Source organism: Lissotriton vulgaris, chromosome 7 (genome assembly GCF_964263255.1).
Source record: "Lissotriton vulgaris chromosome 7, aLisVul1.2, whole genome shotgun sequence".
Classification (NCBI taxonomy): Eukaryota; Metazoa; Chordata; class Amphibia; order Caudata; family Salamandridae; genus Lissotriton; species Lissotriton vulgaris.
The window spans coordinates 559408745-559425207 of NC_141695.1; the positions used below are offsets into that span (position 1 = coordinate 559408745).

At 42.6% G+C, this 16463-nt stretch overlaps 1 pseudogene; it reads left to right on the plus strand.

Moving 5' to 3' along the window:
* The window catches only part of LOC147702032 (phospholipase A2 inhibitor and Ly6/PLAUR domain-containing protein-like), a 37710-nt pseudogene extending 26801 nt beyond the window's left edge, over positions 1–10909 (plus strand).
* Positions 10910–16463: the final 5554 nt, after the last annotated feature.

Sequence of the window (16463 nt, forward strand, 5' to 3'; positions counted from 1 at the left end):
ACAGTCCGCCCCGCATAGCATGCTCGCGAAACTGTAAACCAAACAGAAGACAAGAAGCGTGAGTGCATGACATTGACTTCACAACATGTGCAACCGCACATACCTTTTATAACAGTTCGAGGACCACCGTCCCAGTTGTTTCACCTTCTCAACACTCTGACCCCCGGCTGTAGCCTCTGTAGCAGCCCCTATCCTAAAGGAATGGGTCCCGAAATCGCCCGGGTCCAAGCCCGCTGCTGCGATTGCCATTGTTAGCACCCTCTGAAACTGAAACCTCGTCAGTGGGGTGGCATCGATGTGTCTCAGCAGGCTTCCCCCCCATGTATCCGCCCTTCACGCCAAATATTCCTCAACGCACTTCACCGGGCACATGGGGGACCCTCGCATGCGCTGGACAATAACACTGTCTCCCATAGCACACTGGTCGGTCTTGGACCTGGTTATTGTGACCACCACTGAATCACCCTTAATCAGAATGTGATCCCGACACAGACCTCCCTCCACATCTTTCTTATTTCTTGCAACCAGCTCGCTCACCCGCATAGCCCCATGCAACGCTAATGCAAAAGCGGCCCGGAACAGCACTGACTCGAACTGGGAGGAACATGTCGTAGGGAGTATCGCCATTAGCAGGGACAACCTTTCTAACCCAATCGGGCGCCTCTCGTCCACTCTACGACCCTCAAGGCGTTGCCAACCACGAAGGGCTCTCTTTACCAAAAAGGACGATGTCGGGTCCTTGATGCCATGCGCCTGTGCCATGAATGAAATGGCGGCCCGGTGCCTATTGGCTGTTGCCGCTGATCGGCCTTCACTGTGGAGTGCTACTAGAAACTTCAGGACATAATCCTCCTGACCCCAATTGTCCCCCACTGCCGGACCCAAAAATGCACAATAGGAACGAAACGCTCCTTCGTATGCCTTCCGTGTCCTGGGGGCTAAGCTTGCTGCCACGAGGTCTTGTAATCCGGGGCACCAAGTAGCCAGAGTGCTTCGGGGAATGGTGCCGCCGCTAGGTCCGCGGAAGGTAGATAACCCCTGAAAGCCTGCATGTGTGAACGAGAGAGTGCATCAGCCGCCTGGTTCAGTACACCTGGCACATGCTTCGCCCTGAATTGTACGTTCAGTCTCATGCAAAGTAGTACAATTTCCTTCAGTAATCTCAATATCCACTTGCAGCGTGCTGCCTGATTATTTATACATTCAACTACAGTCATATTATCGGACCAAAACACCACAGAGCGATTTCCGAACTCATCCGGCCATGCCTTCAGAGCCACAAAAATGGGGAACAACTCGAGAAACCCAATGTTACCTGTGAGACCGCTGGTGTGCCACCACGTCGGCCATGTCTGTGCCGACCATCAATTACCAAAGATGGTGCCAAATTCCACGCTCCCCGCCGAGTCGGTCCACAAACCCAGCTCGTCCGAAGACGCTGGCGGCTTGTTCCACACCACTCGACCGTTGAAGTCCGCCAGGAACGCCAACCAGATGCGCATATCCTGGCGAACCTCTGCCGACAGTCTCGTGCGGTGGTGTCCTTCCATGAGACCAACCATGGCTTGTGCAATAGAGCGGGAAAAGGGGAGGGCCATTGGTATAACTATTAGGGCAAAGTTAAGCTGGCCCACTGCTTGTTGTAACTGATGAAGAGTAACTTTCTCTTTGCTAATGCACAGTTCCAGGGAAGCCCTGAATTTCGCCACTTTCCCTACTGGCAAACGGAAACATCCCTCCACAGAATCGAGCTCAATTCCAAGAAACTCGAGTGAAGTAGACGGCCCAATCGTCTTACCTGGTGCCAATGGCACCCCGAACCTCTTCATGAGAGTGCAAAATTCATGTAAGGCCTGCGCACATTTTGTGTCGCTGGCTGCCCCCAAGAACAAAAAATCATCCAGGTAATGCATAACATGGCTATGGCCAGTGGCTTTGGTAAATGCCCATTCCAGAAAACAGCTGAATTTCTCAAAATAAACACAAGAGATGGAGCAACCCATTGGCATACATCTATCCATGTAGTAATGGCCCTGGAACACAAAGCCTAACCGACGCTGATCCCGTGGGTGTACCGGGAGCAACCGGAACGCTGACTCGATATCTGACTTTGCCATCAGCGCTCCGGGCCCCAGGCGATTCAACATGGCGACGGCATCATCGAAGGATGCGTACCGCACCGAACAAACTCCTGTGTCAATCGCATCGTTCACTGAAAGACCCCTTGGAGCTGACAAGTTATGGATCAGCCTAAATTCCCCCGGGTCCTTCTTGGGGACTACTCCCAACGGGGAACAGATGAAATCAGTTACTGGCGGGTGCCTGTATGGGCCAGCAACCCGGCCAAGGGCAACCTCCTTTGCTATCTTCCTCTCAACCACCGCTGGATTATGCTGAGCCGACAGTTGGTTTCTACAAAGTGGTTCCCCACGAAAATCCCCCGCCGGGATGTGGAAACCATATAAGAAGCCGTTCCTCAACACCCCAGCGGAGACATGATCAGGGTATTCGTTTAGCCAGGGGATCATTGCCATGATATCAACGGGGGTAGGTAGCGGTACACAATGGTCCCCCTCAGACCTGTTTGGCCCCTCCTCTACCCCCCGTATCACCATTCTTGGCTCTGCACGAACTCTTGGGGTGTGAAGAATTTCCGCAACCTGCACACACATGTCTGAACTTACATTTCCCTTGTGGCCTTGTGCAATTGCCCCTGTTAAAATTCCAACAGACCCCTTTCTTACCCCCATTCCCACCATTCCTTGGTTGGTGGTCGCCAGCGGGGCCCGCTCGAAAGGGCGCCGCAGGCTGATGGCGGGAAGGCCCCGACCCATTTCCGCCAAGCGAGGACGACTTCGTCGCGCCCGGCAGGAGCTGCTTCTGCCAAGAGATCGAGTCGAGACAATCCCACGTCAGAGATGAATCGTACTCCTTGGCCTTACGAAACTTCATATCGTAACCCATCCACTCATTGCCCTCATACGTTTCATAAAAATCCATTATTCGTGCCTGATAGCAGGACAATTCGGGCAAAACCTCGGGCTTACGTTCCCCAATAATTGCAGAAAACATCGCAAAGGCCTTGGCCCAATTTGAGATTGTCTCATCAACCCTGAATCCCGCCATTTTGGCTCGCCATACACTCGGGTGCCACAAATCCTTCTGTGTCTTAACATACTCCATCTCGCGATGGTCAGTCAGCAGAGAAAACATATTCACATACTTATCAGCCCATATCAATTCTTTCGTGGCCAACGGTATATGTTGGACCACCTTCTCCCGTCTTGAGGGCAAAGACCCCTCCCTTGCCATTGGCAATGCCTGCTTACCCGGCTCCGTTGCTGTTCCCGCTGTTTTTTCGACACCAGCTGCCGGTCCTTCCGAGGTCACCTGTGGGGGGACAAGAGGGATATTCGCCTTCGCGGCATCTCGCGACTGCCGCAACTGCTGCATTAGTAACTTGGCCTCTTCCGCCATATCTCCCGGTGCCGTAGCACCCCCCTTTCTGCCAAGCCATGCGGCCAACTGGGCGGCTAATTCCGGAGGCATGTCCTCCTCGCTGGCGGGCGTAACAACAACCGGAATCGGTTGACCCGCGTCTGGGATCGGTACCGGGGCCTCGACTGGAATGACCAGGCTTGCCGGGGGTAACTCGGTAAACGGGACCTCCTCCCCCGCCGTCCTATTCCTGGCCCTTTTACCCCTCCCCGTGGGGACAACTCCCGGCAATGCCGGGCCTATAACCTTTTTCGGTTTACCCGTATTGTTCATCACTGCCATCTGCTTTTTCATACTCGCCATATCCTTTATCAGCATGCGAAGCATCTGATCAGTCCCGGACTTCTTTCCCGCCTTTTTGCCAGGCATTGTTAACGGATATTCGATCCTCGTTGCTCAACACGATCCTGGACCCTTAGGCTTGAAGTCGCTGAAAGAGAAACACACAAAATTACAAGTTCTCAAAATTGCTTCGGGAGGGCGTGTACCCTCCTCCGGTATGCCTACTGGGCGTGGCCAACGGTGTAGGTGTCTAGGACAACCCCTCCTGGGCGGGAAAAGGCGCGCCCCGGCTACGCCACTTTGGGCATACCAGCCGTGACACGCCCCCCGCCCAAAATGGTTTCCCGGGGGGATCCGGGCCCCCTACCATACGTTCGGGGGGACCGAGTGGTCGCCCCTTTCCAATATCGATGTACTTAGATGGATGCTATACCCAATGTTAAACAATCTCTATGAGACATGTATTATGTGTATGTTTGATGATGCATACTATTGTGATTATGTACTGCACTGCTGCATATGTTCAATAAAAGTAAAAAAAAATAAAAAAAATAAAACCAGGCATCCAGAAAAGTATAAGAGTAGTCTGATATTTCATGTCCTTTTGATTGGTAGTTTAGGGTCTATCAGTAAAACATGTAAAAAATTCTGAAGTTTGCAATTTCACTTTAAGAAATTATTCTTTTCATGTGTTTCTCTGATTTTTAAAATATTTTTGGACTCCAGTGACTGGCATTTCCTCCTCTCAGCATTTTGACTTCTAATCAGCTCCAAGATACTTTCACTTCACAATAAATAGGGAAACAGGTTACAGTTAAAGTTGTCAAGAGTTAGATTTCCTGGTGACGCTTGGAGAATCTTCTTATTTTTTAGGAATGGCCAACTACCTCGCAAAGCAATTCCATATGCTAGGTTGTAGCTGGGGGTCTAGTTTTGTCTAACAAAATAAATTCCACCAGGTGTAAAGAGTTGTATTTTTCACATATTACCTGTACTTAGTATTGAGTAGTCTTTTCTTTTTGTTTCTCCTTGTTGCGAAATATTCTGTATTCTTAACTCACCTGTACCAAGTTCCTGGCATGCGCACTCCCATACAAGTTTTTGTTTGAAGGTGCGTCACTCGAGATGCTGTTTCTCAACGTAGCATGTTAACTGTTGAACAGTCATGATAGTTCATGCTCCGTTGGAGACAGAGGCACTCCTGTGTGCAGGTGCTGTGCCTGAATAAACATCCTTGGATTTGACTCTTCGTTGTCTGGTCTTTCTCTTAGATTTACCTTCAAGTGGTACTTTACATTTGGTGACGATTTGAAGCAGCTTTTCAACATTTTTTGTGCAATTGGTTCTGCTCTGATCATCTTATGCATTGGCAGCCTCCCACAGTGCTAATCAGCTGATGCCTTCATTCTTCTTGCTTTTCCGACTTCAATCCGATCCCTGCACCACTTTCTACAAAATGTTGAAATTTCTGGGCATTTCCTACACAACACCTCATAGGAATTGACGTCTACTTGAAACATCATCACGCAACAATATCAGCCATCTTGAGTGTACTTGGAACATGTACACAACCTTCTAGCTCTTCTCTTACAACATCATGCAGCCACGCTCTGGCAGCCATTTTGGTTTCACTGTTTATCGCGTTTGGAGTTGACCTTCAAGCTCTTCTCTTACATCATCACGCAGCCACGCTCCGGCAGCCATTTGGATTCACTATTTACCACATTTGGAGTTCTAATTTCAAATCCTTTCAGCATGGATATTTGGTTTGTGTTTGCCTTCACCTTTTCATTGAATTTCATCATTTACAAGGTGATTCATCGATTTAAGGATACATTTCCACTATGTTAAACAAACTTTATATCTTCCAAACAGTTTTATCATCTTTGTGACTATTCCATCACTCAATTAAGTGTCTACTATGTACTGTCACTTTTGTACTACTTTGATCTCCTTGTCTACATTTATATTAAAAGAGAGAAAAGCATTTCCTTAAAGACATCTTCAAGATAAAATTAATAACTTTGACTTGGAAATGTTTTAGTCATGTCTTCAAACCAACAAATTGTACATTTAAATCATCTTCCTCCTCTACCTGGTAAACCAAAAGAGTCCTGGAAAATTTGGTTCCTTAGTTTTGAAAGTTATCTTATTGCCATTGATGCTGATGAATGTTCTCCAAAACGCATATTAGCAATACTTTATAGTCACTTAGGCAGTGCTGATCGTCAAGTATTTGATAATCTTCTTTCTTCTATTCCACCTCCTGGTGATGGTGATGGTTGTCATGTCTGTACGGATGCCATTCTGAGACTTTTTACGAAGTTTTTGGAACAACTCAATGTTATGCTGGACAGATTTAATTTTATTTAAAGGAAGCAAGATCCTAATGAGACAGTGGAAGAATGTATTTCTGTTTTAAGGAATTTGGCAGCAGACTCCAATTTTGGTGCATCTCTTGACATGGACATCAGAGATCAATGTGTTTACAGTTGTTTTCACAAAAAGATACAAGAGCATATTTTGAGTTGTAGAGATCCCACACTAGCAGAAGTAGTTGATATGGCCAAGAGTATTGAAAGATCTATTATTTCTTCAAGATGTATTTCTAATGAAATTGTTTCTTCGGTTAATTTAGTACAAAATTATTCTGTTATTAATGCCATTGCTATCAAAAACAAGTTTACCAAAACTTTTCAGAGAACAACAAACACCATCAGTTATAGGTGTGGTTCTAAAACTCCTCTTTGAAATAGTTCCATTTGTTCTGCTCTTGATAAAAATGTACAAATTGTCATAAAATTGGACACTTTCAATTAGTTTGCAATAGCAAACAGGTAGTTCAAGTCAGTTCAGTTATCTCTCAAGAACTTCTCGATTTTAATGTTACTTCTCTTGATACACCCTTACAAATTCTCAATATTAATGCTGTGGATTTAATTCCTCAAAGGCTTCCTCCAAAAATTGTTTTCTCCATTGATTCCAATGAACAGTCAAAAGATCCTACCTGTGAATTCATAATTGGTGATCTCAGTCTCAATATGATGGCAGATTCAGGCGCACCTGTTGCCATCATTCCTGACTCTGTTTTTAAGAAGCATTGGGCTTCCTCTATTTCCTTACAATATTTAGACATAGTTCCTAAATCATATGGTGCTAATGATATAGATATGTTGGGTTTCTTTTTTGAAAATCTAACTTGTCTAGGTAAATGTATTAATACAAAAATGTATGTTGCCATCAAGGGAAAAATATTGTTAGGTGGCAGAATCTTGCCAGAATGGTCCTATAATTAGTTCCTGGTGCAAAACATCCTGTACAACTCAATGAAGTCTCATTTTCAATGGTTTCGGAGAATTTTAACCCAATAATTCAAGATATATTTTCAGAATTTCCTGAATTTTTCAGTACTTCCATAGGAAAAATTACAAATTTTTATCAAACTCTTAAGCCTGGTGCAATACCTGTTGCACACAAACTAAGATCAATTCCATTAAGTGTCACAGAAGATCTTTGAAAATTACTCGATACCATGGATTCTGAGGGAATTATTGAACCTCCTGACTCCTCTCAATGGATCAGTCCAATTGTAATTGTCAGAAAAAAGGACTCCAGTATCCATGTGTGTGCTGATCTATGCTCTCTCAACAAAAACATCATTATTGATTGTCACCCTTTCCCGAAGATACAAGGTCTGTTAACCGGCATTAGTGGTTCCACATTTTTCACATTACTAGACCTACGCAGTGCTTATCATCAAATTCTCCTCTCATCTCAGTCAACTGATCTTACTACATTCATTACACCTTTTGGAGCATTTAACAATCTCAGAATGCCATTTGGGTTGGCCTCTGCGGCTAGCGTATTTAAAAAATGTATGGATTGTTTGTTTAAATATATTAATTTTGTTCAAGCTTACCAAGATGATGTTCTCGTTTACTCAAAAAATAAGAACAAACATATTCACACTTTAAAAAAGGTTCTTTCTAGATTTAAAGAAGCAGAGACAAGTGCAAATGTTTTGCCAGTGAAATTGATTACTTAGGACACTCCATTTCATCTAGGGGTATCAAACCAACATTTTCTTTAACCCAGGCCATTTCTAATGTTGCCATTCCCAAGTAAAAAGATTCTTTGATTTTTTTTTTTTAGGGATGACTGACTACTACTCAAGCTTTATTCAATGGTATGCTCAAATTGTCCAACTATTACATGTTCTTTTAAAAAAGAATTCCAAATTTGTTCGGTCTCAAGAGATTATTGATGCTTTTGATCTTGTTAAAAAGGTGATCACAGAAGCTCCTGCTCTCTCCTCTTTCACACGAAGACTCAAATGTACAATTTCTGTTGTTGAAAGTCAACATGGTTTAGGTGTGGTACATTGTCAGTGAATTGATATCAAAGAACACACAATAGGTTTTGCCTCCAGAGATCTTTCTAATGCTGAATTTAATTACAGCACAATAGAAAGAGAAGCCCTTGCATGTTCTTGGGCTGTTTTATCTGGAGCACTCATTTTAATCTTTACAGTGATCACAAACCCCTCTTACACTTCCTTAATGGTAATGGCACTAGCAAGGCATCCGCCAGACTTGTTCGCATCCTGTCAAGACTACATGAGTATAATTTTACCGTACAGAATACTTCTGGGGGACACAATGTTAGAGTTGATTGTCTCTCTAGATTACCATTGGAAGATAGTCACTCTGACTCGAGATTTGATGATATTGAATGTGTTTTTGCATCCATTAAAGACTCTTTCTTCACATCTTTCACATGTACGCATTCAGATTGGATTCAGGCATCCAGAGATGATCCCACTCTTCAGGCTGTCAAAAATATTATTATTGCTGGCTGGCAAAAAGAGTGTTCTCTTCTTGCCTCACACAAATCTTATGTTCAAGTTTCTGATGATCTTTCCATTGTCAGCAACATTATTATGCAAGGTGATCAATGTGTTCTTCCCACTGCTCTTCGTGTCAAGGTTTTTCAAAATGCACATGAAGGACACTTAGGTGTAGGTGTTGCCTCAAGAAAATTGAAAGAACAATTCTGGTGGCCTGCATTAGATACAGATGTTTCTTAATGGACTGACAATTGTCAGACGTGTTTACTCTCTGATAAACACTGGGAAACTACCAAACTTCCACTTCATTGTGTACCTGTCCTCATGTATTGTCCTCTGCCATAGTTCCTGTTCTGTCTCCTCATCCCTCTGGGGCGTTGATCTAAAAAAGCCGCAGAGAAAGATGTAGAGGGCCCTCCGTTATGGTCAGGTTTCTGTATATATGTCCCACCATTCTGTCTCATTAAACCTTCATCTTCGCTACTCGAGCTCGTAGTTTCTGAAAACGTAATACTTTTACGTCCACCCCTCATATAAGTAGGTCTATGGAGGGGAACTCTACCCCATTTGGGGTATTGTCTCTGTTGTTGGTAATAATCCTGACTTAAAAAAGGGTAATTTAATTCTACTGTGTATTTACTTACATCTTTCTGTAGTTTTTTTGTCTTTTTATTCTGTAAGTAATCTCTATAACCATCTACCTCTATATTAAATTTGTATAATTTCTTCTAGGCATCCTCGAAAGCTGTATTGTTTTTCAATTCAGCCTCAAGTTTTTCAATCTCTTCCTTCTCTAGTATAATAATCTCTTGAGCGGTCTCAATACCGAGCAAGATCCAGTCCCGACAGCACCTATTAGAAATATGGGACCAGGTCTTAAGGAACTTCCTATTCTCGATAAAAAGGCCAGGCTCATTATAACCTGTAAACCCACTGGGATCACACCTGATTTCACACATTCAATTAAAAAGTCGGCATGCATTTCAGTCCGAATTAATTTTTTCTTTAGATTTAAGATTTTTCCCCATTTCTCATTGTTCCCTGATATCATGGTCACTTTATTACCTTTATTAGTGTTCATGTTAATAATTTTGACTCAAAGTAACCCACATATGCACAGGCCAGACATGGGGCACAAGTTGCACCCATGCTGGTCCCCTTACGTTGTAACAAGAATAAATTCACTTTTAAAAGTAAATTCGTGCATTCAGTTATAAATTCTGCACTGGCTCCTTTCATTACACTAACATCCTCCAGGATGAGTTTAATCATAGCAATCGTGTCATCCTGGGGGATGTTGGTGTAAAGTGCCGCAATGTCTATAGCAGTGTTCTTCAATCTGTGGTGCGCGCCCCACTGGGGGGCGCGACACCATTCCAGGAGGGGTGCGCACTCCACTCGAATCTGACCTTTGTTCCCTCTGTCCGTGCAAGTCTTCTTTGGGGAGGGGAGATCGACGGGGCGCGAGGTGCCCGTTCTTTTGTATTGTTAACTCTCCCAGGAGGGGGTTAATTCACAGAGCTGACTGCTTTCACAGCAGTGCGAGGCAAGGAATCTCCTATGCTAAAACCGAAAGCAAACAAACAGACACGCTTTCGGTTTTAGCAGAGGAGATTCCTTGCCTCCCACTGCAGCTGAAGCTGTCAGCTCTGTGAATTAACCCCCTCCTGGGAGAGTCAAAGGAGTCTGTGTGCTGCTGCTCGGTGCCCGATTGCCTTCTGTGCGAGCTGTGTTTTGCTACAAGCACCAGCTTAATGCTCAGGTATCTTCAAACAATGCTCTCCTGATGTCAGTCACTGCGTCTAAGGGCTGGAGCATCACAGTTGAGAGTAATATTGTTCTAACTGCATTCAAGGACTGTGTGGATGCTCTTGAACAAGCCGTCTGTGGAAGAGAGTTCTACCTTCGAAACTCGTTGATGTTGTACTGGGTCAGTAGAATATGCTGTGACTCCGTCTTCTGCAACACAGAAGATATGGAAGTGCCTGCTCTAGACGAGACCCCAATGGATAAAAATGTAAAGATTGCTTCACTGACCAGTCCTTGGACGCCTGCACATCACCTGGAGAAGTTCAGTGCACCGGGGAGCATACCACCTGTGTCAGCTTCTCTGGATCAGGCTCCATACCCGGTGAAGCTGCGATACAGTACAGCATGGCAGGATGTGCTACTCAGGATTACTGTGAATTATTTGACCTACCAGCGACCCAAGTCTACAGTTATGATTTACAGTGCTCACCTGCCGAGACCATTATTGAAACCTCTGATGCAATCACACCCTAGCTTAGTGATAGTCTATAGAAACATTCCTAAAGCTTTAAAAGCCCCTGAAATACAGAGTCTTATCTTGTGAAGAGGAACAATGTAATAATGAAGCAGATGAACTCATGTCAGCCTGAATTATCATGTTTTAGTCTATGTATATTCTGCCAATAGATATAAATTCAAATTATATATCATGTCCCAATGTTGACATGTGATACCAAAGGAGTGTAACACGCTGCTGCATGCTTAAACACTAGCTGACTTTGAATTTCAGACTCATTCAGTTTTATAACTTCCTTTTCACCACTAAACACAGTTCAATTATAAATCTGTACCAGAATCTAATAGAAATGTTTACCCTTCTGTCTGAGATGCAGCAGGAAGTTTTGGATCAAAATATTGATAATGAGCCATTAGGGCTTGACCTTGAGTTCATCCTTCTTCCTTTCCACATTGAAGGCCATCAGTGACAACTCTCAGGAGATTCCCAACTATCTAACCAGCTTCTATCAGTGAGACCTTACCAAGTGCTTCCAGACATTCCTGCTTTGTTTCTCTTTCTTAGCCTTCGAGGTGAACACCTCTTTGAATATCAGATCATGGAAATATCTACCAGCTTGTCAAAACCGAAGAAAGGAGAGTTACGAGTTAATATCCTTAATTGTAATGTGCTCTGTAATCCAGCAATTGGCACTCACAGCGATCACAATGCGCTCACACTGATCACCATGCACTCACACCATTCACCTGCTCACCCTGCACTCACACTGATCACCATATTCTCACACCTTTTACCCACTTACCCTCCACTCACAGTGATTACTCTGTACTCACAATGCATTTGCGCTGTTCACCCTGTACCTAACCCTGCAGTCACACTAGCACACTAATCAACCTGCACTTGTGACACTTCAATCGCCTGTCTCCCTCACTTTTCAATCTCACTCCAATAAGCCCACCACTAACCATACATTCATTCGTTCCACTCTGCACTAACAAGCGCACCCAAAATTCATATTGTCGCCTTACTCACCCCTGTACACAAGTCATTTCACCACACCCACTCACAAACCTGCAGTTTACTAAACACTTATTGTATTGAATGTTATTTGCTGAATATGCCCGGAATGTGGGCGTGGAGGTCTGTCAGGTGGTGGGAGGGGGCCAATGTCTAAAAAAATTCAGCTGGGGGGGCTCAACCTACAAAAGTTTGAAGACCTCTGGTCTATAGTCACCAATAATTGTGATATTTCATTAAAACACAGTCCCTCCACTATGCTTATCATGTGGGTGGAGTCCTTTATGTATGATCGTTGTTTCTGTTTCACTGGTTTTAAACATCTGTCTATATACTTGCTCAATGGTTCAAGTGGGGAACCTATACAGCTTTCGATCGGGACAGAGGAGTGTTGTCCTCACTTTTATGAATCCTAGGAAGCCTGTATAATGCTGGAATTTTGGCACTATTCTGCAATAAAAACCTATATTCACTCTCAGTGATAACCTCCCTTTGTTTGGCTGCAGTGACGAGATTTAATACTTTGTCTTTCAAATTAGTCCAATGTCTCATCGGGACCTTTGTGTAATGTTCTGAAACATTAAGGAGATTTGGAACCCTCTGTTCATAATTCTGCGTATCAAAAACTGACAACCACTCCTACTTTATCCGCAAGTTTTATCGTAATCTGGAGGTCATTTTAAAGAGCCAAAATATCCTCTCTCTGCTGTCTGTTCATACTGTTGTTACTGAGTGGAGGGTTGTCCCAAATGTTTCTTATTTTGGATTCCACTATGCGTTCAAAGGCCTCAACATTCTTATTAACCATATTTAAGTTGGGAGTGAAAGTGGACTTTGGTTTTAGACCTGAGACACTCTCTTCTGGGGTGTACTCTCTGTTTTGAATAAACAGATTTAAACAGATTTTACGAACAAAAGATTTTAAATCTTTTTCTAGGTTAATTTTATTATTGTAGGGTGTTGGTGCAAATGTAAACCCTTTCTCCAAGACCTCTATCTCTGTTTTGTTTGCTGCCCTATTTGAGAGATTAATTATTGACATTTTACTCACCGCCAATATCGCTGGTTCCTGGTTTCGAGGTATCCCTCCTTTTGGGGATTCCTCGTGTATTGTCCTCTGCCATTGTTCCTGTTCTGCCTCCTGGTCCCTCTGGGGCATTGATCTAAAAAAGCCGCAGAGGAAGATGTAGAGGTCTCTCCGTTATGGTCAGGTTTATGGAGATATGTCCCCCCATTTTGTCTCCCTATACATTTATCTTTGCTACTCGAGCCCGAAGTTTCTGAAAACGTAATACGTTTACGTCCACCCCTCTTATAAGTAGGTCTATGGAGGGGAACTCTTTCCCAGTTGGTTTATTGTCTCTGTTGTTGGTAAATACCTGACTTAAAGAAGGGTAATTTAATTCTATTGTGTATTTACTTACATCTTTCTGTAGTTTTTTTTGTCTTTTTGTTCTGTAAGTAATCTCTATAACCATCTACCTCTATATTAAGTTCCTCTAATTTCTTCTAGGCATCCTCGAAGGCTGTATTGTTTTTCAATCCAGCCTCAAGTTTTTCAATCTCTTCCTTCTCTAGTATAATAATCTCTTGGGCCTTCTCAATAATGAGCAAGATCCAGTCACGACTGCACCTATTCGAAATATGGGACCAGGTCTCAAGGAACTTCCTATTCTCGATAAAAAGGGCAGGCTCACTATAACCTGTAAACCCACTGGGTTCAGGCCTGATTTCACATATTCAATTAAAAATTCGGCGTACATTTCAGTCCGAATTAAGTTTTTTCTTTAGATTTAAGATTTTTCCCCATTTCTTATTGTTCCCTGATAATATGGTCACTTTGTTACCTTTATTAGTGTTCATGTTAATAATTTTGTTGAATTGTTCCTCACTGACTCCATATGATTTAATGGAGTCCATATTGTCTGTAGGTAAAAAATAAACTCTCATCCAGACTAAAATATTGATAAGAGGTTAGGAATCCTAACCATCTCAATACCGTCCAGCTTACAAGCTATACTCACAGTCTTAAAAAAATAGAGGAAGTGGCCCAACTTCCCAAGGGACAGGGTGCCAACACTAGCAGTGAAAAATAGAAATGTCACTTGAAACTGATGTGACTGACAATCACACTTAATTTTACCCATTCAATGTTTCATCCACACCCGTGCCAAAATAAGGGATCCCCGCAGTTATAAGCACAAACACATTGCAATTGAAACTCCTAATTTATAAGAATATATTTAAATGTATTTCTTAATCAATAAAAAATGTTAAAAACACAATGATAAAAATCATATTCACAATCCCAAAGCAATTATAAAATATTAAAACACATTGCAAAAAAGAGAAATAATTAGGTGATTCATTTCAAAATCATCCTAGGTTATTATTTCGTTTGAATCTATTAACAGCGTCAGGCTAGTATCAGCAATTCACAACTCAATAGTTCCTCGAATTTAATTAAAAACAATAGCGTTGACGTGTTTCTGTGTGCTGCCTGATGTGCACCACCTTTTTCAAGACAAATGTCTCTTTTTTCTCTCACAATATTAAACATTCAGTTATATCTAAATGAGAAACACAAAAATACATATCAGTGTGTTATCATACAACACAGCATTGACATTTTCTTGCAATTAACAGAAATTCCAACTTTATGTCATCTACTATTTGCCTTTTTTAGACATATTTATCCAAAGCACAACCCCTTAATAAAGCTCACCATTACAACTTTTTTCAAGAAAAAACAGTATTTGTATTCACAGCCATTTCAGGAACCCTCCCATTTGGCACCCGACATCACACATATCTTACTGGCTGCTTGACCAACTTTCATACTTCAGTGAGCTGGTTGCCACACTGATTGGCCCCCAAAACAGAGGAACCCTCCTTAGTGGAGAGAAAATATATTTTCAAATATTCCTGTCATTCATACTATTATATTTTGGGGTAATCAACTACATACCTCCAAGGTTTCACCTTAAGGACCCAATACTGCATGTGAACCTTCCAAATAGCTACACTGTGTCCTTCTAAAATATAGTTAGATATAAGAACATGTATAGTCAGCCCAGCCTGATTCTTATTCATTCCTAGGAGCTTAGTACATATAGGAGGTATTTACCTGATTGTAATCCTGTACGTAACTTACGCTTCCTCAATCTGTTCGTCCCACAGTTTGGGTGCTATCCTCCAACTGCGAACGCCCATTCTCCGCGTTAGTGATCCTATTATTAGGTAATTCATCTTATTTTCTGTATAGCTAGTCTAAAATGACATAAGATTTAATATTTAGAACAACTCCTTATTCTAAAAGCCTGAATTCTTGTTTATTAATCTAACCACTATCCTGCAGTAGCAAAGAAAATGGTTTGTACCTGAATAAGTATTAATTCAGCCCGTATGCAGTCTCACAGTACTGTGCTGTTAAATATGCGGGAACTCGCTGTGTGCCGCCGTACAAATTGCGCTCAGTATTTCAGTTTCCAGATACGGCAAACCTTAAATACAAAAGTGAACCCAGTCAGGTCCCAGTTTTATGTAGGTAGTCGTGTTATCCGGACAATAAGTGTCCCTTTTACTCATAACACTTTCTTCTTCGCGGCTCCCACATTCGTGATTATAGTAGCGTTGCAACATACCTTTTTTACGGGCGGAAATGAGAGTAACGTGTCACCTGAGTCGCGGCAGAATAAACCCCCATAGGCCACTGGGGTTTAAATAGTGCCCGCTTAATCACTGATAGTGTTCACCTGTTCGGATTAGCCCCGCTACCATTTCCCGAAACTCGCGTGAATGTTGTGTGAGCATTTTCAGCGACTGAAGTTCTCACCTAGCAAATTATCGTAAACTTTCTAGTCAAGCCCCCTCCAGCCTCATTCTAATCCTGGATGGTACTGAGATTTAGGTTACTGTATAGTTTCTAATAGGACCCCATATCTGATTATTACCGATATAAAGTAAACTTACAGTAATCCTCATTATGATATTTTGTAATTCTTATTATATGGTCACCCGATTTATTTGCCGATCCCTAATATCATAACAGGCCTCCTGACTATAAAATTATCTGTTAACTCTGTCCAATTTATCGGAAACAGCCTGATTAAGGGGGTGCGGTTAAGTTACACTATCATCCCCGTTAGCCTGGTTGGTGCCAATATATGAGCTCCCTACTGGTCATAACGTTTTCAAGATATTTTTGATCGTTATAATATGACCTGTTTTGAGCGTTGTTTGTATAACCTAACTGGCTGCCTTATAAAGCAAGAATAAATCTAAAAATAGCATGTATCACTCACAAAGCGATACATTACAACACACCAGTGTACCTAGCCAAAAAAATCCCACTATCACGGGGATGCCATCCCTCCCAGTGTCAGGAAGGCATAGTATTGAAACTGTCTCATTTCCGTTAGAAAAGAACTTATGACTAAACTTTCACGGGTGCAGCCCCTAGAATTTGGAACGCTTCCCCCTAAACATTAGGAGAATTTCTTACGCTTCCACTTTTAAACAGGAAGCCAAATCTTTTTATATGAGTAAATATCT